Source organism: Oryctolagus cuniculus, chromosome 3, assembly GCF_964237555.1.
Source record: "Oryctolagus cuniculus chromosome 3, mOryCun1.1, whole genome shotgun sequence".
Taxonomy (NCBI): Eukaryota; Metazoa; Chordata; class Mammalia; order Lagomorpha; family Leporidae; genus Oryctolagus; species Oryctolagus cuniculus.
In genome coordinates, this window is record NC_091434.1 from 148,743,605 (window position 1) to 148,768,846 (window position 25,242).

The 25,242-nt window shown below is 36.7% G+C and overlaps 1 long non-coding RNA gene across 1 annotated transcript in view; it reads left to right on the forward strand.

Moving 5' to 3' along the window:
* Positions 1–1,844: 1,844 nt before the first annotated feature.
* Positions 1,845–25,242, forward strand: part of LOC127491657 (uncharacterized) — a 188,154-nt gene continuing 164,756 nt past the window's right edge. The window contains exons 1-3 of the long non-coding RNA XR_011387417.1: positions 1,845–1,988; positions 10,537–10,600; positions 13,585–13,697. This is a non-coding gene — a long non-coding RNA (uncharacterized lncRNA). The remainder of the gene's footprint in view (positions 1,989–10,536; positions 10,601–13,584; positions 13,698–25,242) is intronic.

Here is a 25,242-nt window from a genome sequence, read left to right on the forward strand (position 1 = left end):
TCAGCAGGGAGCTGAATCAAAAGTAAAGCAGCAGCAGCTGGGACTGGAACTGCTGTCCATATGGGATGCTGGTGTCATTGGGGAAAACTTTACCTGCTATGCCATAGCACCAGCCAAATCCTTTCTCATATGTTACTAAATCAATCGTATCTATTACTTATCTGGGGAATCCTGATGAAAACACTTACATAGAAGAAATGTTTATGAAATCAACAATCTCATATTTAAAAAAGGATTCTCACCTGACCATACTACATATGTAATTGCGCTGTATTTTTATCTATCCAAAAATATATTTAATCATCTTTAATATTAAAATGATACTTCTAAAGTTGTATCAAAAACCTAAAATATATAAACAATCCATAAAGAGTTCTGATGATTTCACTATTTTCATAAAACCATGCTATGAGAACCTCTGCTGAAAAATGAGTATCTTTCAAAAGTAGAAAAATGTATAACTTTGAGTGATGTATACTTGCCTTGTCTATACAGAAAATATTAACTCTTATGGTTAATCTCTATGAGTTTCATTCTGAATTACGGAGCATTTTTTTATGAGGTTATTCCTTTCATGAAAAGGAAGACATACTTTGCTTATCTCTCAAATCTAGTACTTTACATATGGGATGCTTGCACTGCAGGCGGCGGCTTTACCCACTACGCCATAGTGCTGGCCTCTGGACTCTACTTTAGAACTTGGTAACATTAAAATGGAAATTGTCAAACTATTTTCAAGTAGTTTAGTGGAGGATTAAAAACCCCATTGCTAAAAGTTGGAAGCATTTCCATTATGATCCACAAAAAGGATGCCTACTCTCATCACTGATATTCAATATAGTTCTAGAAGTTTTATTCAAAGCCATTAGGCAAGAAAAAGAAATCAAAGGAATACAGATTGGAAAGGAGCATTTCAAATTATCCCTGTTTGCTGATGACATGATCCTATATATAGGGAAACCAAAAGACTACACTAAGAGACTATTGGAAATCAGAAGAGAATTAGGTAAAGCTGCAGGATATAAAATCAACAAACAAAAAAATAATAATTTGTGTATACACAAACAATGCCATGGCTGAGAAAGAACTTGTAAGATAAGAACCATTCACAATAGCTACAAAAATTTCAATATCTGGAGTAAATTTAACCAAGGATGTCAAAGATCTCTAAAATGAAAATTAGAAAACATTTAAATAGAAATAGAAGAAGAAAATATGTCATTATAAAAAATTAAAAGGAAAAATAAGAAAGGCAGGAGAAAAGAGTGGGAAGAGTAAAGGCAACAAGACAAGGAAAAATAAATCAGTATCTTGAAAAAAAAAAAAAAACACTTAAAGTACCATGGAAAATTCTGTGGTTTTTTTTTTTTTTTTAATCCAAGGGACAAAGAGCTGGAAGTTTTAGTCCAGCTTCAGCCATGCACTTTACATTATTCTAAAGATGCAAAACCTCAGGGCTTCCTTTGCACTGAGTGTCCACTGAGTTCATTATGGCATCATTGTTTTAGTCCATGCTTGTGAGTTAATATGCCCTAGGTAAAAATCACAGTATGACAACACTTTCATAGTACTTCTGGTCACCAAACTGTGCTAAATAGTGAACTATTTTACCTTTGATAAAAAAGTAAGAAATTTGGAAATGGCAATAATCTTATGATTTAAGTCATTGAAAATATAATGGTGCTGCAAATAAATTTGGAATCTATGCCTGGCTTTTCATAATATGACTTTTCTTAAAATTTGAAGGCCCACATATGCATAGATTTCAAAACATATTGTTTGCTCCATAATAAACTTGTTTTTCAATTCCATTTTCCATAAACTTTTTGAAATTTGCACTAACAGAGCCACATTGTTCAGAGAGAATATATGGGAAGGAGGGAGAAATCTGAAGATTTCAGGAGATCTCTGAAGACCTTGAATAACTCACAGAATTCTTCTAACTTGACCTTGTGGGAGATGCTGTATTACTGAGATTTACCAAGCAGGTAAGAAAGTGTCCTAAAAGTCATCCATTGCCTTTTTGTGTCATTCATGGAACCTAGTTTTGCTTTGGAAATTGTTAGATATATAGATCTGTTTAATACAGTTGGGAAAGCAACTGTGTAAAAGTTGAGTTGTGTAAAACTGAGTAAAAGAGGTAAAAGTATAGAGTTCTGAGCATATAACAAATCCTGAGTACACATTAGCGTACAATTCTACATAGTAAGGCTTTAGGATGCTATGTTAGTTAATTTTGCTCTTACAGTGGTTGTTTTTTTTTCTAAAATTAAAACATCTATAACATAATTCTTTCCATTTATCTTTCTCATAAAAGTTTTAGTTAAGGAGAGAGCATCCAGACATGGATATGATGTTAGTCTACTCTATGGCTGTAACAAAATACTGAGGCTACATAATTTACCATAAACTATGATAATGCCTTGAATTATACCCAATGGCATATGAATCCTCCCAAATTATCCATTTGATCAACTGACATCAATTATCTACTGTATTCCATCAGGGCTGGTATATCCATGTTGTTCCATGGGCCTAATTATTAGAGCTTTAAGCTCTTCCAAAGCTGTTGGTAATATTCAAAAATTGAAAAAATTGGTTCCAAAATATGAAAAGAAATAACCATGAAAAATGTAATCAATATTTAAATGCAATTAAACTTAACATAGTTCCAAGTTCATTAATTGTTAAATTTCATATCTATTAATATTTCATGACCATTGAACACAATTTGTAATTTATTTCGATGATTTCACTTTGTAAGAACTTCTGCATGTGCATTATGAGGCTAATACCATAGAAAAATCAGAGCCAATCATAAAGTATTTGGATTATTGCCAAATTTCAAGACAAAATTATACATATCTTTAAACTTTTATAGTAAAATAATATTTTAATGAGCCATAATGTACCTACTAAAATTTAATATGCTTCAAATGATATGGAGAGGGACCTCTAAAAGTGTCTAAGCCTTGCAGGGGCCCTAAGGTAGTTGCCTGCATATGCTGTACATGGTACTAAGGAACTTAGAGGTGAATAAAATTGTACCTGCTTTCAAGGAACTCACAGTGAAATGCAAGTCACAGACACTGACACAAACATGTAAAATACAACATGACAAATATGAAGACACCTAATCTGAACAGGAGAAAATAAATGCTATTAAAACTTAATTCTGAAAGAAATATGGCATACTTAGTCCAGGGTACCAGAACCAATACTGTGCATACACACACACACACACACACACACACACACACACATGCCTGTGGGGACAGGGATATCAATAGAATTATCATGAAGACCTGTTAATGTGATTTTGGAGGCTAAGTTCCACAAATTGTTGCCTGCATGTTGGAGACCATCCATATTTGGTGGCATTAATCAGTGTGAATCCAAAGGGGAGTCAATGTCCAAGTGAATAAGATGAGATTTCCCTGCTCAAGTAGTGCTGCATTAAAAGGGAGGGAAATCTTTCTCCAAATTTCGTTCTGTTTCGGATCTTAATAGATTGGATGGTGATCCAAAGGCCAAGAAGTGATCTTCTGATTTTATAGTAATTCCCTGACTTGCCTAGCCTCATCTGAAATGTTCAGGAACTCCCCTAAAGGCAGACCACTAACGGAATGCAAGAGAAGTTGTTTGGGTGTACATATTGTCTTTGGCTGCTTTGTGCTGCAATGACAAAATGAAATAGTTGTGACAGAGGCCTTAAATATTTATTGTTTGGCTCTTTATATAAACAGTTTGCCAGCTACTCGAGGCCATGCAAGCATGCAAGCTTTGCTTTTAGTTTGTTGCTCAGCAGATTTGATGCCCACCTACAAAGAAGCAGACAATCTACTTTACTGAGTGCAGTAATTCAAATTCTAATCTTGTCTCGAAACACTCTCACAGACCCATCCAGAAATAATATTTAATCTGGGTACCATGTGGCCTGGATGACTCATGAAACTATTACAACCATGCTGGTCTCCAGAATTCCTCAGGTCTCTTTGAGGTTATCCCTTATGTGATTACTTAACTTCAAATTTAAAAACATCAAGAGAATATTTGTTAAGAATAGTGAATTCATAGATCAAAGGGAGATAGTACATAGTATCTTTACTTGAACATAAACTCAGATTCCTGAAAAGTGTATCTTGTGGATCCTGATATAAATTTGCCATGATCCTCTATAAGGAACTAATTTAGACTAAGAGCTAATAGAGCTTATGGAATAGCCTTCTTTCACCATCCAACATGCATCCAGTTCCTCTTTCCTCAAGGTTTTTTCATGTTTTTTTTTCTGTGTGCCACATAATTTTTGCTTCACAGTGTCTTGTCATGAAAATTTTCCATCTTTGTGGTGAAGTCTCCATTTCTATTTAGGTATTACTGTATGCATTTCTCAAGGTCTATTTGTAAATAATAATTAAAAAACATTTCTTATTGAGTACTTATCATGGTAGACTTTGTGCCCTATGCATACCTTTCACAGTTTTGATATCTTCTTGTGGCAAATGAAAAAAAAATAGTCTCAGAAAATTTCTCATCACCACAGAGCAGGCACCTTGACTAAGATTCAGAGTGAGGGCTCCTTGCTATTAAACTTTGCCATCCCACCATTGTTTCTCTACAAGTTGCTCTTTGCAAGTCTTTATCACTTTTTTCTTACAGGATTGGCTTTCTAATGCATTCTATGGGGCGCTGGCTCAAAGTAGGAACCTCCAATAATATGATATGTCACTCTCTGCTCAGTGTTTCTTCCTGCTACAATTTGGCTGTGATCAGAGCTCCTCCTGGCCATGAATTTCTGTTACACTTTTAACACTGGCAAGAATGGTCATTTAATTGCTAGAGTCACAGCTGGAGACAAATTCTCTCTCTCTCTGCACAGTATCAATGCACTTTATGTTTAATGACATTGAATTACTTCTAAGAGCAATAGCTCATAAATTCTATTGTCCCATTATTTCCTTTCCAATACTAAAGATACTACTGATTAATAATGACAAACCCGGAATACTGTAGGCACAAAGGAAGGAACATAGACCCATGCCGTTTCTCTGTTGTGGGGATCTCATCACTATTTACAGTTGATTCTAATTCCTTGCTAATATAATTGCTCAACGTTTGCTTTCAGTTAACAAATCTTTATCAATTGATTTCTGTAGCATTCTGATCTCTTTAATGTTCTCTGCAAAATCTCTGCTGCTATTTACTTAGTATTATGGAGGGAACAGCTTCTTTCTCATCTGCATGCTCTGTCCCATGTCTGTTTTTCTTCATTCTGTATAATCAGCAATCTATTTGCTATTTACTGCAGCCATAGAAAGCATTATAATTTGTTCCTTTAGTGAGAAGAGAAACTTGCTGATTGGGGCTATAGCTGAATATGAATCTTACATGGGGCAGAAATGTGTATAACATGGGTAGTGACTAAACATTCCTCGTGGGTGGTCTGACTTACCTGTTTTGTATTCAAGATAATGTACATCACACAAATTAATTCAATATTAAGGAAAAAATTTATACGCTACTTCCTATAAATAAGTCAGAAAAAGAAACACAAATTTGTAGTTTGTATGAAATCAGAAGTCTAGAAAAAGTTGTCATATCTTATTTGAAAAAATATCTTTTAGAAGCTACATATAAAATTTCATTAACATGTTGTTTCTATAACAATTTTCATCTCAAATCAGTTGCCAACTTCATTCTTAATAGTGTCCAATTAAATTCAGGTGGAAAACAAAAATGGTTGTTATTATCATTGTTATCTAATTGTTCTGGAAGCATTAATCAAAGCCATGAGATATGAAACTGAAACAAGAGGTATAATTATTAGAAAGGAGAATGCAAGATTATCATTATTTGCAGATGGTGTAATTATAATGAAGAAACACAAAAGAAAATGAACTACAGAGCTGAAAGAAACAAAATAAAACGTATCAATGCAAGATGAATACTCAGCCCTCTTCATACCACCCCATGGGTAGCATATCCACACAGGTCTTTTCAGTATTGGTATCATTATTATTATTAAGTTCAGGGGTCTCCTGATAGTCTGCCTAGACAGATATTTTATTATCACTATTATTATTATTATTAAGCACAGGGAGATCTTCTCTCCAGTTTTGTCCATTCTGCCAATGAACATGGTGATGACAAATCACATCCTGAGTGTCAAGCCACAGTCAAATCTCATAATATATGGTTCCTACATTGAGGTTGTTACTATCACCCTAAAACTTTGCAATCTGAAAGATTAAAGCCAATATCCTAGCGTAAAGCTGATATAGAATAGTGGGTTGATGCATCTATGATATCACAGGCTTTCAATTAGGATCTCAGTGAGAAAAATAAATAAATTTATGGTTCAATCTGTATTTGATCCCACTGACACTTCTGATAATGAGAGCAGAGTGTCAGGAGGCAAACGTAAAAGACATGGATCCCAAACTTAGGTATGTAAGATTTGCAGTAGAAAATGATTAACTACATGATGCAGAAATAAAGAAAACCTATTCACAACTGACTCAGACAGAAACACACAAATGTCCAAATCTCTGATTCCTACCATTCTGAAGAACCCAGAATTTAAGGAATAGTGAATGTAGGAAGCTACAAGTGAAATGCAGAGGTAACAGAACAAACAATTAGAAGACAAGCATCAGGAGAGGAAGACAACATGGAGCAGCAGTGCGGCGTCTGCTTTGGCCACAGCTCCTTCCTCTTTTAATTTCCTTCTTTATTGTTGAGGATATCTTATAGATGCTGATACTTTATAGGGAGATCACCTTGGAAAAGTAGCACACAGAATGTTGGGGCTTATATTAATCTTAACTGTAATTCAAAATAAAATAATGGCTGATGACATATCAAATGTCTTATCTTTAAATTGGCTGTCCCTGTAAATACAAAAGCATGCGTGTTAGCACACACACACACACACACACACCATTGTCTTTTACATCTTAAAAATGTGCAATAAATTATTTGAGCAGCGGTAGAGTGGTAGGACTATGATCTTTATTAAATGATAAGGAAAACAATATATTACAATGCAATGTTGCAATTGTAACCATTTGTAGGCCTTGGGACATGTGATTGGGTTATGTGTGTATTCTTCCTTTCCTATTGGAGCTGGACTTTGGGAAGCTGAAATCCAGCATGATGGAGAGTATAATCTCCACGGCGTTTTTTTCCCATGACTTCATCCAAGCCTTAGCTTCACAGTAATGAAAAACAGGCTCAGAAGCCAAAAAGAATTCTACCATGGCCCCATAAGCTATAGAAGTCATGAATGAAAGCTATTTGGTGACTGACTTACGCAGCACAATGAAATCCATCAATACTTTGATCTCTTAAAAGGAACCAAACTTATTACAGTTTGCTTACTTAGTGAAATTGAGCTGTTGTTCAAGAGATATATAATGCATATTGAATTTATTTAGTGTATATCATCTCATGTTTTCTTATTGTCACAGGCTATAATTAATGCTGTGGCCTGAAACAAATGTGCTCTAACTCATGTCAGAGGGTTAAATTGGCATTGCTTCTGAGAGCTATCCTGGCCCCAATCTCTTCATTGTGGATATTTGGATTTATTTAAATGGTGGGAAGGTACTGTCTAGAAATGTTTTTGTTTGTAAATAAATAATAACTATCATGGGAAGGACATTCTTAGTAGTAACAGCCAACTCTAGAGTATTCTTTTAATGCAGAAGAATCAGCAAGAGCTCATCCTAACAAAAGCACTCAATGTTTTCCCACAACTCATCCCCATCATTCATTTTCCAACACATCTGTCCCCCAAGGCCAGTTCTGACATCTTGGTTTTGCTTTAGTTTGGAATCATGAAGTCAGAACTTTTAGGCTGTAGAATGGTTAAGAGAGAGTATACCAGCTTTGGAAAGTGGAAGAGGTGGACTGTGGAAAAGACTTTCAAGAGAATCTAGGAAGTAGACATGGAGAGTCAGATATTGAATAATTTTATGGTATAAAAGACCAACTGAATATCATTTAATATTGTGGAATTTCACAATGGAAATGGAAAAGCAATATAAATAAATGCTTCAAAAATTGAGGTTTTAGTCACTTTGACACATTTACTAAATAGTGGTTATTATTATTTTGCCATCTAAAAGTTGATTCTAAAATAATCCTCATCTATGGAAAGAGATTTGTTCAATAAAAAGCAGACAGTTCTGAGAAATACTTGGGTGCCTGCTGAGATTCTGGTCCACAGAATTCTGCTCTGTAAAATTGTGGAAAGGTGCAGATCTGAAGTGGAGACAAGCATCTGTTCTTCCTCAGTTGAGTAACACTTCTGATACCCAAAGGATCAGGTCAATCTGTTGAACAACTTCTAAGTTCTGGCAAGATTATATACCAATTACAATTATGGAAACCAAAAAATAGTTTATTATCTTTAATTGGCTTCAACTGAGGGTGTGAAAATAACGGTGAGGAAATTTTTTTAAAATGTAAAACCAATAGCATTTCCATATTGTAATAATAAAAATAAGCCAATATTAGCAAGAGGTAAAAACACTTGATGTGGAAATCTCATTTTCAATATGATTATATAAACTTCAAAGGAATAACCTTAATGAAAAATATGTGGAGCTCATGTTAATAAAACTATAGCAGTCTATGCAGGTAGTTTATAATAAAAAGTGATGCTTATCATACTAGAAAAAATACCTATCTGAAAGTCATCAATCATTCCCAAATCAATTACATTCTTGATGTAGATTCTGATGAATGTGTATTCAAGTTGACAGAATATTTCTAAATGTACTCTGAAAGAATAAAAAATGATATAATACAGAACTTTTATGCGTCAGAGTAATAAGGAAGATTATTCTCATCAAATATATATATACTTTAATATATATGTTTTTTATATATATATCATAGAACTATTTTTAGAGATCATGCTGGTAGCATGGGCATTTGGAGTAGCAGTTAAGATGCCATCCAATGGAGAACATGATTTGAGTCCTGGTTTTTCTACTTCTGATCCAGCTTCCTGCTAATGAACAGCTTAGAAAACAGTAGATGAGGGACTGGCACTGTGGCATAGCAGGGAAAGCCACAGCCTGCAGTGCCAGCATCCAATATAGGTGCCGGTTCGAGTCCCGGCTGCTCACTTCTGATCCAGCTCTCTGCTATGGCCTGGGAAAGCAGTAGAAGATGGCCCCAGTCCTTTGGCCCCTGCACGCACATGGGTAGACCCGGAAGAAGCTCCTGGCTCCTGGCTCCTGGCTCCTGGCTTCAAATCAGTGTAGCTCCGGCCATTGTGGCCAATTGGAGAGTGAGCCAGCAGATGGAAGACCTCTCTCTCTCTCTCTCTTCACCTCTCCTCCTCTCTCTGTGTAACTCTGACTTTCAAATAAATAAATAAATCTTAAAAAAAAAGAAAAGAAAACAGTAGATGATGGCTCTAGAGGCATATGGAAGACCCGAATTGAATTCAGGCTCCTGGCTTTGGCCTGACTCTGCCCTGTCAAACATATTATAAAGGAATATAGTGATAGATTCTATCATATGTAAGTAAAATTAATATTTTAAAGAGCAAGAAGTAGAAGAGAAAATTAATTTGAACTCATTATACCTATTCATATAGAGACACTAATAGATAAAATGAGCAAATTGGGAAAATTGTAACACATTCAACTTTAACATATATATATTCTTTTGTTGGTTACTGTGTGTCACTTTTAGGAGTACTATATGCAAATATGGGCATGAAACATTGTCTCAAGCAGCTTTTATTCTAGCGGAGGAGACAGAGGAGTGAACCTGAGTCCCCACTCAAAGCATTCATGTCTATGGCAGGATGGTTCCACAAGCACACACTAACATTTCCAGCAGTATTGCATACATAGTGTTGCCCAGTAGGTAAGTAGGAGGTATCAGAGAATGAAGACCATTCCAGGCAGCTACAGTGGGATCTGCAAAGTCACAGATCATGTAAAAGCAAGACATGTAAATTAGTTTCATGAATGCATTCCTCGTACTTATCACATGCCTGACACATAAAACGTAGTAAATAAAATTTTTAATGTTTTCATTTACTTATTTGAGAGGCAAAGATAGAGAAAGCAAGAGATAGAGATCTTACATTTGATGTTTCATTCTCCAAATTCCTGCAACAGTCAGGACTGGGCCAGGCTGAAGTCAGAGGCCTGGGATTAAATCCAGATCACACACATAGGTGGCACCACCCCAAGTCATTAAGCCATCACCTCTGCTTGCCAGGGTACACATTAGCAGGAAGATAGAAAAAGGAGCAGAGCCAGGACTCAAACCCAGGATCTCTGATGTATAATGTGGGCATCGCAAGCCCCACCTAAGCTGCTGAGCCAAACACCCACTGCTTTAAAGAATTTGAATGAATTTTAGTGAGCATAAAATCTGGGTTATGGGAAAAGACAGGTAACAAACATTATACAACTGATTAACAAACTCCAGGAGAAATGTATTATTTCAAATAAATGAATAAGATGCCACTTGGTTTACCAAATTAGAAACTTTTTTTTTTTTTAGGGAGACAGCCAATGTGGTTGAGAGTGCTGATGAACTAATGGAACTCGTACACTTCCAGTGGCAGGTAAGTTGAGCACCTTCAGAAAGGTTTTGGAAAATAAGCAAAAGCCTTAAAAACATACATACTTCCAATCAAGCAGTTCCTCTGTCCTCTTTAAAGAACTATTTCTAGGTAAGGAAAAAACTGTCCTGAAAATGTGTACAAAGATACCAATTACCAGAGAAGTAGAAGTAGCCTGTCATAACAGTAAGAATAGTCAAGTAAAGTATCCATTCTATGTCACTAAAATAGTTATTGATTAGAAGTTTAAACTTCTCAAGAAAGTCTTTTGTCGTGATGCTGAAATATAAAAATGAAAATGCCACATTTGTGGAATGAAGTGCTGGAAACTAGAGGAAATGCAGCAACTTATTGATCATAGGGATTTGTGATGGGAGAACCAGAGTTGTTGCTTTCCTCCTTCTCCCTAGAGAAGTACCCTAGAGGGTAGTTGTAGAGACAACTACCAAAGTTACAGCACGTGTGAAAGTCACCATGGAGTAGGCATTTAGCCTAGCAGGGGGATATCCACATTCCATTTCAGAGTCCCAGGGCACTGTTCCCAGTTCCAGTTTCTGATACAAGCATTGTGCTACACATGGATTGATTTCCTGGCTCCCAGATTTGGCCCAGCCCAGCCCTGGACATTAAGAGCATTTGGGATGGGGTTAGGGGAGGTAGCTCATGCTGTGGCACTGCAGATAAAGCTGCCATCAGAAGCTGTCTGCCTCCTATATGGGCTGCAGTTTGAATCCCAGCTGCTACACTTCTATCCAGCTCCCTGCTAAAATGCACATGGGAAAGCAACAGAGGATGGCCAAGTACATGGGCCCTTGCACCCATATGGGAGACCTGGAAGAGGCTCTAGGCTCTTGGCTTCAGCCTGGCACAGCCCTAGCCATTGTGGCCATTTGGGGAGTGAACCAGCAGATGGAAGATCGCTCTGTCTCTTCCCCTCTCTCTCTAACTCTGCCTTAAAAAAAAAAAGCATTCAGGGAGTGAATCAGTGCACCTGCCACCCCTCAAATAAATTAAAAAAAATAAAAAGTCATTACACAAAATGAAACATTTTTTTTTGATGTTTGACAACTATCCTAAATGTTTTGCTTTATTTGACAGGCAGAGTTAGACAGTGAGAGAGAGAGAGAGAGACAGAGAGAAAGTCCTTCCTTCTGCTGGTTCACCCCCCAAATGGCTACTACGGCTGGCGAGCTGCGCCAATCCGAAGCCACCAGGAGCCAGGTGCTTCCTCCTGGTCTCCCATGCCGGTACAGGGGCCCAAGCACTTGGGCCATCCTCCACTGCCTTCCTGGGCCACAGCAGAGAGCTGGACTGGAAGAGGAGCAACTGGGACTAAAACGCTGCGCCCATATGGGTTACCAGCGCTGCAGGTGGAGGATTAGCCTAGTGAGCCACAGCGCTGGCCCCCAACTATCAAATTTTAAACACAAGACTTCTGTGATGTCATTTAGAAATAAGGTCCTCAAACCTGGGAAGTGAAAAGGTGACATTAAGGGTGCTGGGTTCTCCATGCTGGTTTCATCGCATTCCCAAAATAATCCAAAGGGGAATGGGATTTACAACTCTTGCCTTTTAAAAGAGAGAAAGAAGGTGGAAGTGGAGGTCCAAAAAGATCTTTTCAGTCAACCTTGCTAGCAAGGAAACCCCTAAAACTAGTGAGTGATCTGCAGGCAGAGTTCCTGGGGGGACTGAGTAAGGAAAGAGAGAATATCTAGTGTGTGGGTTCTGTGACATTGCAGTATGGGAAATGCATAGTCTATTACATTTTAACTAATGTAGACTCAAATATTTCCATCAAACAGGCTTTCAATAATGAAGACATCAATTAGGTCTAAGATTTTCTTTATACAAGAGTTGCATTTTTGACCACTTAATTTCCTCTCTCTTTCCCAGTAATGAGGGCACCAATATTGCAGTAAATGAGCTGCACAGTTCTTGTTGTAGAATTCTCATTGTATTTTGTTCTCTTTCTCTACTAATAAAATCAATTTTCTTTCCTTTGGTACTGAGTTTTTTTTATATCAAGAAAATTAGCCCCAACTTGACAAATGTATTTTTTATATTTCCGTTCTCACTTGATAATTTATCTATTTTTTCCCTAAATAAACCTTTTATTTAAGGAATACAAACTTCATGCATTTTAGAAATACAACTTTAGGAACATAGTGATTCTTACCACTGAACCTGCCCTCCCACCCATACTCCCACTCTTCTTCCTCCTCCCTCTCCTATTCCCAGTCATTTTTTTTTTTTTTACTAAGATCTATTTTCAATTAACTTTATACACAGAAGATTATACGAAGTAGAGTTCAACAAATATATGAAAAACAAAACAAAACAAAACAAAACTGTTCCTCCACAGTTGAGGCAAGGGCTGTTCAAAGTCATTGCAACTTAAATTTGATTTCACATCTTTTTTTTTTTTTTTTTTTTTTTTTTTGACAGGCAGAGTGGACAGTGAGAGAGAGAGACAGAGAGAAAGGTCTTCCTTTGCCGTTGGTTCACCCTCCAATGGCCGCCGCGGCTGGCGCGCTGCGGCTGGCGCACCGCGCTGATCTGATGGCAGGAGCCAGGTACTTATCCTGGTCTCCCATGGGGTGCAGGGCCCAAGCACTTGGGCCATCCTGCACTGCACTCCCGGGCCACAGCAGAGAGCTGGCCTGGAAGAGGGGCAACCGGGACAGAATCCGGCGCCCCGACCGGGACGAGAACCTGGTGTGCCAGCGCCGCAAGGTGGAGGATTAGCCTAGTGAGCCGCGGCGCTGGCCCAGATCTTTTTTTTTAAGCATTCTTTTTTCTGGAGAAACTTAATTTATCTTTTAACATTGCTTATGAATTTTCTTCGCTATTCAGAAATTTCTAAGGTATCATTTTCTCAAGTGATACTTGGGACTGCAAAAAATAATAAAAAGGTACATTTTCCTTCGTTTTTGAAAGCTTGATTTCACTCCTATTTCTAACATTCCTGCATCTTACTCATGTTTCAGGTGAAAACGGATGAATTTCATCACTCTAGCATAAATCTAATCATTCCAAGGATAAACTATGTCACCTGAGGATTGCACTCCACTCTCCTTCCTCCAGGACTCTTTGGAAGTAGGTAAGTGCTGGGAGCACCAGGGTGGCTGTGGTGTTGGGATAACGTGATTGGCCTCTCAGCTGGCTTCTATTCAGGGTTGCATCCCCTTAGCTGCTCTTACAACCTCACGTGGTTGGCCTCCCTGATGTGCCTGCCTGCGGAGGTCCATACTGCCATCTGCTGGTATTTCCTCTTGTTACAACCGTGAGTCCTCTTCAGGTCACCAAGATTCCCTCAAAACTCAGAACTGCACTGTTTTCAGAGTGGCTTCTTCTTCTCAGTATTCACTGGGACTGATGAAAATTGCTAGGACCGCCTCAGATTTTCCTATGGATATCCCAGTTACTCCCGTGCTTCCACAATGCCCACGGGGCATGAAACTTTCTTTCCCAGAAGTTCCTGACAAGAGGCAAGGTAAAAGTCTGTTTTACTTTTAGGTCGTAAACCTCCTTCATCTAGTTGGGAGAGAATTTTATTTCCTTTTGAGTACACAAAAAACTGGCTCGTTGACTTTCTACCACATTTTTCCGCGTTAAAACCAAGGCACAGAAAAGCCAGAAAATGATGCAATTTTGTATGAGTGCTCAGAGATGTAGTCCTGCTTTGTGGCATTGAAAACCTTGTGGTCAGTTCTGATGCTTAAGGTGGTGCCGTGTGGAAGTCCGAGGCCGCATAGGAAATTCCTCTCCCGCTCACACTTGCTGGCCTTTTCACCATTGTTTATGTAGTAGGATTTACTCATCCTCCTACTCCTGCTCCTGTGTGCCTTTCACATCAACATTTTGCACTTTTTCTTCTAGTATTTTTAGAGCCCGAATACTTTAAACCCTTAAATCTTTGACTTAATCTGATATTTGTGATGTTAGATACAAGGAGATAGCAATACAGCTTGCTAATTCTTACAATAGCACTGTGGCTACTTGGATATTAGAGGAAGATTTAACCTGAAGTACTCTGAGGTGCCAAGGATAGCCACTGACTTTATGACAGTATCTTATGAATTTCCTTCGGATCAGTCTGTCGGTGCTCAATGCTGACTCCCTATCAGGACACTTAGGAAGCTTTAACTAAATGGTTCCTGTCTCTTCATGTCGTGATTCTGGGGTGCAGCCTCTGCATTATGGTTTTTTAAACCTTCCTAGATGATTTTAATACATAGTCAGTGTTGAGAACTGTTACTTTAGAAGTGTATAGAAGTGTATCTTTAGAGCGAAAAACAGCATGAGTGTCCCGTGTGATACTTACTTTTTCTGTAAAGTAGTGTGGTGTGTGTGTCCCAGCTGCCTGGAGGTTTTGCTAGAAACTTGCGTTGCTGGACCTTTCCCTCAGGGTTTCTGATTCTGTATGTCTGGAATGATGTCAAAGTATTTGCATTTCTAGCAAGTTCTCAGCTTTTACTGATGTGGCTGGTACAGGGGCCACACTTTGAGAAGTGCTACCATATGGTGCAAAAAAGAACTTTGTGAGGAAAATAAATCTTAGTCCTTTTATTTGGGAAAACTCACCAGCAACCATATTTCTACTGCTACTTCTCATTTCCTCACTGAAGTTTTTAAAAGGCTTATAAGTAAATATATATATATGGAGAATTATTTATGTGTACTCATTCTTGTTTAAGAAATAACTTAAGATGCAATATTCTAGTAAATATACAATTGCAAAGAAGGTAAGAAAATTGAAAGAGATATAAAACATTTTTTGCAAAGATAAAATTTAAAGGAAAATGCATTCATGCTGATGCTGGGCCATAAATTTGGCTAAGTTTTCTTTCTGCCACCAATATATAGGGAAACAAAACATTGTAGGTTCTGTAGTCCTCTTCTTATTTAAATTAGCCAGGTGCTTCAGATAACAGCATTTATTCCTATCTTGGGATCAGACGGGAACTCTGTTTGCTTACAGAGATGGCGCTGTATGGCATTGGGAATAGCATCCTCTCTCATCACTTCAATGAAAGCAGATGTTCTGTTGATTAATGAGGTCAAATGATGGGATTTGTATACTAGGTCAGTTGTTCACTAGGTCACTTGGGATTCTTTTTGTTTATTTTAGGTGAATTTCAGGATGTATATACTTGAGTTTTCCTTGGGCCTCAATGTGACTCATTGCTGTCCACCAAAATAAAATAGAAGTGATTCTGCAAAAGCAAATATGATACTGCTCAGTTTTCTTGGCTTGAATCAGAAATGAACTTTAAATTATTCTGGATCTTGGTTCCCACCATAGGCAATGAGAGGTCACTGGCTTTTTTGAGAATCTGGTGATACTTGAGAGTGTTCATCCTAGGTAATAATACACAGGTGATCCTCATTATTCTACAAATTCTAGATATGTAACTTTGCCTATTTGCCAAAATGTATTTGCAACCCCAAAGTCAGTATTCAAGGTCATTTTTGTTCATTATCAGATGTGAGCATGTGTAGGGGCAGTGAAATCTGAGTTGCCTGATGCCCGTGTTTCTAGCCGAAATGGACAAAGTGCTGATGTCCTCTCTGCCCTCTTGTTTTAGCTGTAGCCAAGTATCATTTCCATGGTGTGTTTAGGGCCATGTTTTTCACATATTTGTGTTTTTTTTTTTAATGATTTTTCTGTGTAAAATTACCTCCAACTATAATGCTGAAGTGTTGTTTAGTGTTTCCTAGCACAAGAAGTTGTGATGGGCCTAATGGAGAAAACGTGTGTGAGATTCAGTCTGTCAGTGCTGACCATGGATTCAATGTTAATTGGCAGTGTGTGTTAAGGAAGGTGTCTTTAAACAGAAACACGTGAAATAAGTTGTATATAATTTGTTTATGCAGATATTGTACCCAGAGATTTAAAAAAAACTATTTCTGTAATTTCCTAAGAAAAGAAACCCTGAATTTCTGTTACAAGCAATGATTTAGTATTCACTAATTCTAGGTTTGTGGTAACTTTAGAGGACATAGCTATCTTGACTCTAAAATGTGTATGTATATAAATTTGCTTTCAATGCATAGATTGTATGAGATCCTGAGGCCCATGCATCTATGTTGGATAAGAGCCCTTGATGAATAGTAGATAGACTGAATGTATTCAGAATTGTCTTACATAAGAGAGCTTTTTATAATTATTATTGACTCTAGAACCATAAAGTAAGGTTCAAACCTTGTTACTGCGATTTATTAACTTTGTGACCTTGAGCATGTTTCTTTTTTTTTTTAAGATTTATTTATTTATTTGAAAGTCAGAGTTACACAGAGAGAGGAGAGGTGGAGAGAGAGATCTTCCGTCCGATGGCTCGCTCCCCAGATGGCCCCAATGGCTGGAGCTGCGCCGATCCAAAGCCAGGAGCCAGGAGCTTCTTCCGGGTCTCCCAAGGACTTGGGCTATCTTCCACTGCTTTCCCAGGCCACATCAGAGAGCCAGTTTGGAAGAGGAGCAGCTGGGACTAGAACCGGTGCCCATATGGGATGCCGGCATTTCAGCCCAGGGCATTAACCCACTGTGCCACAGCGCCAGCCCCAAGCATGTTTCTTAATCCCAGTTCTCACCTATAAAGTAGGGAGATGAAACAAAAAAACTGGTACCTCCAACAGTTTATACTATATTGCTAATATTTTAAAATGCCAAACTGAATATTGACCAGGTACAGGAATTAGTAGAATTCTTATTCATCAGCGAGGGAGTTAGATAGAGAGCAGTAGATAGTAGACATTTTATACAATTGGTCCTCTGTATATAAACTTACACTAACAATGATCCATAATGAAGAAGGAGATGTAAGAGGGAATGGGAGGTAGGATGGGAGCAGGGGGGAGGGGTATTGGGGAAAGAACCATTTTATTCCTAAAGTTGTATCTGTGTAAAAATGCATTCATTAAATAAAAAATTTAAAAAATAAAAAACAAGTAAACCACTCTCTTTTTATACCTGGATGAGTATAAGGCTTCTCAATTCAACTATTTACCATTGAGCTCCACATGGTTCTTCTCACAAATGAGTCTGGTAGGAGTTAATATCTGAAAGAATAGTCCACAGGGAAGCAGATGGGTTGAGAATAATCATAAGACAAAATAACTGGGCGTTTGAATGAAGGCAAAGTAGTTAGCAATTAGTGTGAATGAAAATATTACCCCAAGAGTTAAACGAGTAAATAAAGGCAAGAAGTTTAGGGATTATGAGAGGAAAAAAAAGCAGAATGCAAATACACTGAAAGCAAATGATGGACATGTGCCCAAGACCAAGAACAAAGTCAAAGTATGTGAAGTTTGCTAAATAGTTGGGTCTCTTCTAACAGTGGGTGGGGGTTAGCTCAGGAATGTGTAGGAACAAATACACAGGACTATTCAGTTCAAATAACTGGAGAGCTGTCAGCCAAGCAGCAATTTATTCCAGCTAGTAGAACCCATTGGAAGCCGGCGCCGCGGCTCACTAGGCTAATCCTCTGCATGCGGCGCCGTCTGCATGCGGCGCCGGCACACCAGGTTCTAGTCCCGGTCGGGGCGCCAGATTCTGTCCCGGTTGCCCCTCTTCCAGGCCAGCTCTCTGCTGTGGCCAGGGAGTGCAGTGGAGGATGGCCCAGGTGCTTGGGCCCTGCACCCCATGGGAGACCAGGATAAGTACCTGGCTCCTGCCATCGGATCAGCGCGGTGTGCCGGCCGCAGCACGCTGGCCGAGGTGCCATTGGAGGGTGAACCAACGGCAAAGGAAGACCTTTCTCTCTGTCTCTCTCTCACTGTCCATTCTGCCTGTCCAAAAAAAAAAAAAAAAACCATTGGAAAAATAAATATGATGGGGAATCACTCAGTTATACTACAAAAGTTGAATATTGGGGATCTCCCGTCTTCTTCTTTAGCATTGGCTTGTTTATTTTTGGCCCATTGCATTTTAAAATAAAATTTAAAGATCACAATCAATTCTACTCTTAGGAATTTGATCTCTGGATTTGATCTACAGATTAATTTGAAATTGATTGACATTTCAATGATATATCAGGAAGTACATGAACATGATATATTCCTGCATGTATTTAGGGATTTTGAATTCTCTGTAATGTACTACAGTTTTCACTAAAGTGTTCTTACACATCCTTTGTTAGATTTCTTCCTGGGTATTCAATGTTTAGTTATGCTTTCATAAATAAAACATTGTGTTAAAAGTTCATTTTATATGTTTTTTTGCTGGGGTACAGAAAATACGTGGACTTTTTCTCTTAATATTTTATTTTTGAGATAACATTTAATGTGCCATTAAATAAAGGATTCAACAAATAAAATGTATAAAGACCATAGTTTAGCAGGAATATAGGCAAGGGCTATAAACAATAATCAAATGAAAAGATGCTCAGCTCTTCCTTTCTACCTCTTATGTTTCTAATAACCTTTCTTTCCTTTCTTCTTTCCCATTCCTTTCCCTTTCCCTTTTCTCCTCTGCCCACTCCTCCTCCTCACCTTATTGAACTTGCCACAAACCACACTCCAGTGCTGTTAGGTACATTTGTCATATTTCTAATTCCAAGGGATATTTTTCAGTATTTTATGTTTAAGTACAAAGCATCTTCAAAAGGTTCACAGAAAATGCATATTATGAAAAAAAAACTATTCATGGATTTCAAAAAATTTTGTACAAAAATTAACTTATCTTTTAATTCCATTTTTCACAAGTTTTTTTGAAGTGCCCTCCTACTGATTTGCTGAAGCAATGAAACCACATCTGGAACTACAACTGCAGTTTGAGTCACCACCACCTGATAGCATTTATGATAATCCACTGCTGTTCCCCAAAAGTCATTTATCTTCTACACAGACCAAACAGGCAGGCTGAATTGGAATGTGGTAGTGAGGTGTTTAAAATACCAAATGTTGGTGAGGATGTATGGGGATGGGGAGCCTGATGCACATGGGGGAGTATATGCTTGGGCAGCAATTCTGGAGACCAGTTCGGCAGTACACAGTGAAATTTTCCTGTGATCCAAATACACTTAAATACATTGTGTGTGTGTGTGTATATCTATATATACATATATAGATATATATGCATATATATTCCAGGGATATTCTTTGTAAATTATAGCATATGTATTTCAAAAATTTTCTTTCATAAATTCATCAGAGAAGGAAGAAATTCTGAAAATATAGTTTTGGAGATGTTAGGACATGGATGCTATGTAAAAGTAGCACATGAGATCACATAAGAATAATTAAAAGTCCTTGAATACCATATATAGTATTTTAATATTTATTGGTAAGTTTGTATACATTGGAAGAAACAACAGGCTAAAAGGATATACATCAGAATGTTAAAAATAGCTATTTCAAGTCAAAGGTATTACAAGTAATTGTATAGTCAAGATACTTTCCTTTCTCTTTTCAATCTTGATTATGTATTATGTTAGGTAATAGATAGCTGCCATTCAAACAATTACAAAATGAATAAAAGGTATATGACTATGAGAAAACTGTCATAATGTAGAATAATGAAAGCAACATATGCTTTCAAACTATATGTACAATATTTGCATTAAAAAAGAACCTGAAGAAAATGAGCCAAATAGTAACAGCCTTTTCTCTTTGAATGTTATAAAACATTTAATTTTATACTTTTTATTGTTATTTGCACTAAGTAGTTTTTGTAATTAATCAATATCTTTTTACAATATTTTATCTTTTGAAGTTTAGAAGAATTTATTAATGTACCATATCAACTATTTGATATTTATAAATATTGCAGAAAAAAAGAAAATAATATCAATTAAAATATGTGATTATTATAATATATCCATTAAGTGGAACTTCTTCAACTATTAAAATTAGTTTCACATTCACTGGTTAAAATATTGATAAAATATGTGATGTATTATTGAGATTCAAAAGTCAAAATATGATGTTACTCCAACTATGCAAAATATTTCATGCATTCAAACACTGAAGAAATATGCAAGAGAATACGTTACGTGTTTCCAGTGATAGTCCTATGAGGTAGAAAAATGAATGGCGTCGAAGTTGTTTTATATGCTCTTCTGCATGCTCCAATGTTTATTTCAAAATTACAAAGGCCGTATTCGAATTTTAAGATTATATGTTTTAAAAAGTTTTATAGAGGGCAAGCCTTGTGTTACATTGGGTAAAACCACATGTGCTGCTACAGCATCCCATATGAGGATGCAAATTCTAGTCTTGTTTGCTACACTTCTGATTCAGCCCCCTACTAATGTGCCCAGGAAAGCAATCCAAGATTGCTCGAGTGATTGGATGCTGGCCATCCATGTGAGAGACCCAGATGGAGTTCATGGCTCCTGGCTTTGGCCCAGCCTGGGCTGTTGAATCCATCTGGGGAGCGAACCAACAAATGGCTTGCTCTCTCTTTCTCTCTGATATTATGGTTTTCAAATGAGCAAATACATAATTTTTTTAAAGTGATTTTTTCCCCTTCCACACAGCATTTTAGAAATAATGGTTAATTCTTAGCAGGCATCTAAAAATTGTACATAAAAAGAACACTAAAAGCTCTTTTGGAAGTCTTTTCTATTTTAATTTTTTTTTTTTTTTAGGAGAGATATAGAGATTAAGAATGAGAAAGAGTGCTCTCATCAGCTGGTTTCCTCTTAAAATGCATGCAATGGTATGGGGTGGGAGGCAGAAGATAAAAGTGAGGAGGTCTCCTTCAGGAGTGGCAGGAGCACAATTACTTGAGCTGTCCCCACTCCTCCCATGGTCTCCACTGGTAGGAAGCTGCAGTAAGGAGTCAGAGACAGAAACAGAACCCAGTACCCAGATGTAGGAAGTGAGCATCTTAACTGCTAAGTCAAACAATCTGCTCCTATTTTCTCTCTCTCTCACTTTCCCCACCCCACTTATTTGAGAAAAGCCATCAGCCAGCTAAATAAATATGTAACAAATATAAGTAATTAAAGAGTATGTCATATTATTGTTTTAATTTTGCTTAGCAAAGGAAAGGAGGCTTACAACTTAAAGAGAATATCATTATATTCTTAGAATTGTACCTACAAATCACGTTTAATCTTAAAAACTAATTAAAAATTAAAATAAAAAATAATATATAAAACTTATTAGTGATGATATACACTGTGCTTATTTTCAATGCAGATTTACACTGTATAACACATGGTGATTATATATTTCATCTTAAAATAGCTGGGCAAACACTATATCAAGCATATGTTCCAAATTGTTACAGATGCTTCTATATCAAAAATATTTATATGAAATATTATGTAGAATGTTTAAAAAGTTGAGATATTTATTTTATTTAAGAAAAATGACTTAATCTGGTATATATCTATTCTTTAGACTGTACACCTTCCCTTGGCTCTTATAGAAACTTATTTAAAATACATTCAAATAACAGACAACTTTTCTCCTTACTATTTATTGAACAAGGTCCAGAAACCTTACACCATTATTCAAAACTCTCCGGAGTCAGATCTCAATACACTTTAAAAATCTACAGTTTTTCCTTCTTCTACCACAATGCCCTACATTCCATTCATACCAGTATATTTGTCATTTTATGAACATACTCTTTACTTCCCTGTGTCAGTTTCTTAGCCCAGAATATCTTGCCTCTGTACCTCCACCTGTCAAAATTTTACCTGTCTTCCAAGAACCATCTTGTGTCATCTACTGCACAAAGCTGTCTCTAATTTTAGATTATGCTTATTATTCAGTTATTTTAAGCAATTTAAAACTGGTTTTGATAGAGGGTAGTTTTTCTCTAACAAGCAGTAGATGACAGAGACCTCAATGTTTATAACATCTTTTCAGACAAGTGATCTCTTAAAAAAACAAAAGGAAGTACAATAATGACAAGAATTCATTACTCTTCTCTTTGGTAAAAATTTGTCACTTTGTTGCATTGATAACATTCACAAGCACATGGGAAACATTTTTAATTCACTGGGATATGTTTGATATAACAAAGCAGTGAGAGAGAAGTTCAACTGGACAAATATCCTACATCAGACATGTCCAGAGTAGATGTGGAATTGTTGCAGACTGGTCTTAGCAAGAATCTGATGTACTATGGCCAGTGTTCAGGCACAGCAGGATGAGCTGTGACTTGTGACGTTGGCATCCTAATCCAGAGTGTTCCTGCTGATGTAACTGAAAGCAGCAAATGGTGGTTCAAGTACTTGGGTCTCCTACAAGCTATGTGGGAGACAAGGATGGAGTTTCTGGCTTCAGCCTGGCCCAGCCCTGGGCATTTGGGGATTGAACTAGTAAATGGAGGATTTCTCTCTCTTTGTCTCTCTCTCTCCATCTCTCTGCCACTCTGCCTTTCAATCAAATAAATAAATCTTTTTTTTTTTTTTTTAGAAAGAACATAATATACCATCCTTCTAGAATTGTATGCAGGAAGGATTTGGCATGATATTGATAGATTAAAATTATGCCAATCTCAAAATGTTGGAGTATAGCAAGTACATAGCTGATGAGTTAAAAAAAAAAATCCCCATTCTGCATGTTAGATACTGGAATCATGTTTTCCATTCTGCCATAGAAATGAATAACTATTGCTAACAGACCGCAGGATTTGGGGAAAACCTGAAGTAGCTATCACATCCCAGGTGCCCTCAGGTTGGAAGATCAGCTCTGTGGCTTTCTAAGATAAATGATTGCTGTGTCATGTTCAGTTGTGTTCAGTGCTTTCTTCCATGAATGGAGGTCACAAGGCTCTGTGGTTCTCACAGTTTTTCCAGAATTGATCCAGCTGAGTCCTACTTTCAGGCCATTCTAGGCAGTTGCCTTGATAACAGAAGCAGTTCCAAGAACAAGGGGAGGAATGAGTCTCTCAGCTGGGCATCTTGTCTAGTCACTTCATAATGTAATGATTCAGGATTAATGAGCAATCACTGAATATCTGATTATCAAAGATAATTTCTGTGCAGTTAATGACATTTTGAACTTTGTTTTTATGGAATTTTATATATTTTAATGTAAGTCAGGAGACAAATTAACATGTTGGGTTATTAATAACATAATCAGCACAGTACGGATTAATAATTAGACTTAAGATATTGAGATGCCATAAAGAATACTGCATAATTATCTGAATATCTTAATGTCATTTATTTAATAGAAGTTTTCAATTTTAGCCAACATCTACTGATGGAACTTTATAATTTGACTAGTTTTTTATATTCATCTACAAATTTTTAAGTCAAATCATATATTTTAACAGCTGGAATAGTTCAAAATAATAAAGCAAGTGGCATATAAACATCTGTTACAAAGCATCTGGATAAAGAAGCATTTAAAATGGTAAGACAGATACTGTTTTCTTAACAGTAAACTATTAAATCAGAATAAACACACACCACACAGAGTACTAACTTTCCCTATCTTACTTTCAGTCTATATTGGGCATTATTTTGAGTTTATTGCTTCATTCATTCCTAGGATAGATGGATAATGCTTAGCAATTTAAAGAGAGTCACAGCAATGTAGTGCTGAACTGTGAAGTTTTGTTTCTGTAGTTCAGAAATAATGACATGCTGATGATGTTATTTATTATTCTATGGACATAGGCAAGAGTTAAGGGAAACACTAAAACAACTGACACACTATTTCAAAAGATGAAAATTATCTTTACAGGAAGAATGAGAATTCTATCAATGATAAGCCTGACTGATGTCATTAGGAATATAAAACAGAGAATATACGATTAAACTATAAACTATAACTAGTCCTTTAGTTCTAGTGGGGAATGTTAGAATTTTCTAATTCCCATTGTTTTTATTTCTTGATCTTAATAGTTTTCATGAACATTTCATTTTTGAATACTTACAATGTTCAAGTCTAAAATTAGGAGGTTAGAATGCAAGCTCTCATTTCTATGAGTCCCTTAGCCATGTTCTTTCATATAGTCACTGTTTTATTGATAAGATATATTCCAACAGTAAACCCAGGACTAAGGACTGAGACAATCATTTTACTTAAAATTACTTTAGGTTGTTCTCCTGTTTCAACATTTACACTTAATCTTAAAAACTTCCTAGAAAGTTTGTACTGGATTTGCTTGGCAAATTAAACAAAACAACTTTGTTTTGGTATGCTCTGTAGACATTTACAAACACATAGATTTTCTACAACTCAGGATTACATAAGTTGAACAGTATTTAGGTTTATATTTTTCAACTGCTCAACAAATGCTTACTATTAAATAATAAACCACGAAATATTTTTCTCAACCATGATAAACTCAGTATAGTTTTGCATTCAAGACATTTCACTTAAAAGTGTCTAGGAAAATGTACAAATTTAAAGCCTGCCTGGAATGAAAATCCTGCATGCACTGCATTCTTTGATCTGAGTTGAACAGCTATTTTCAATCAGTTCATATAGTAAGTATGTATTTTACCTCAGAAATAAATTGAGCCAAGTTAATCACATTCACAGAAGCTTGTTTTACATGAAATTCTTAATACTCATATTTGTAAGAATCTAATGCTTGACATGACAACATAAATTCACCTAACAACCATATTGATTCTTTAGGGATTGAAAAAATCAAATGCTACAACTATAGAAGCTTAAAGTATTTCTCTGGGTAGGCTCTTATTTCAGTTGACTGGTGTCAAGACTGG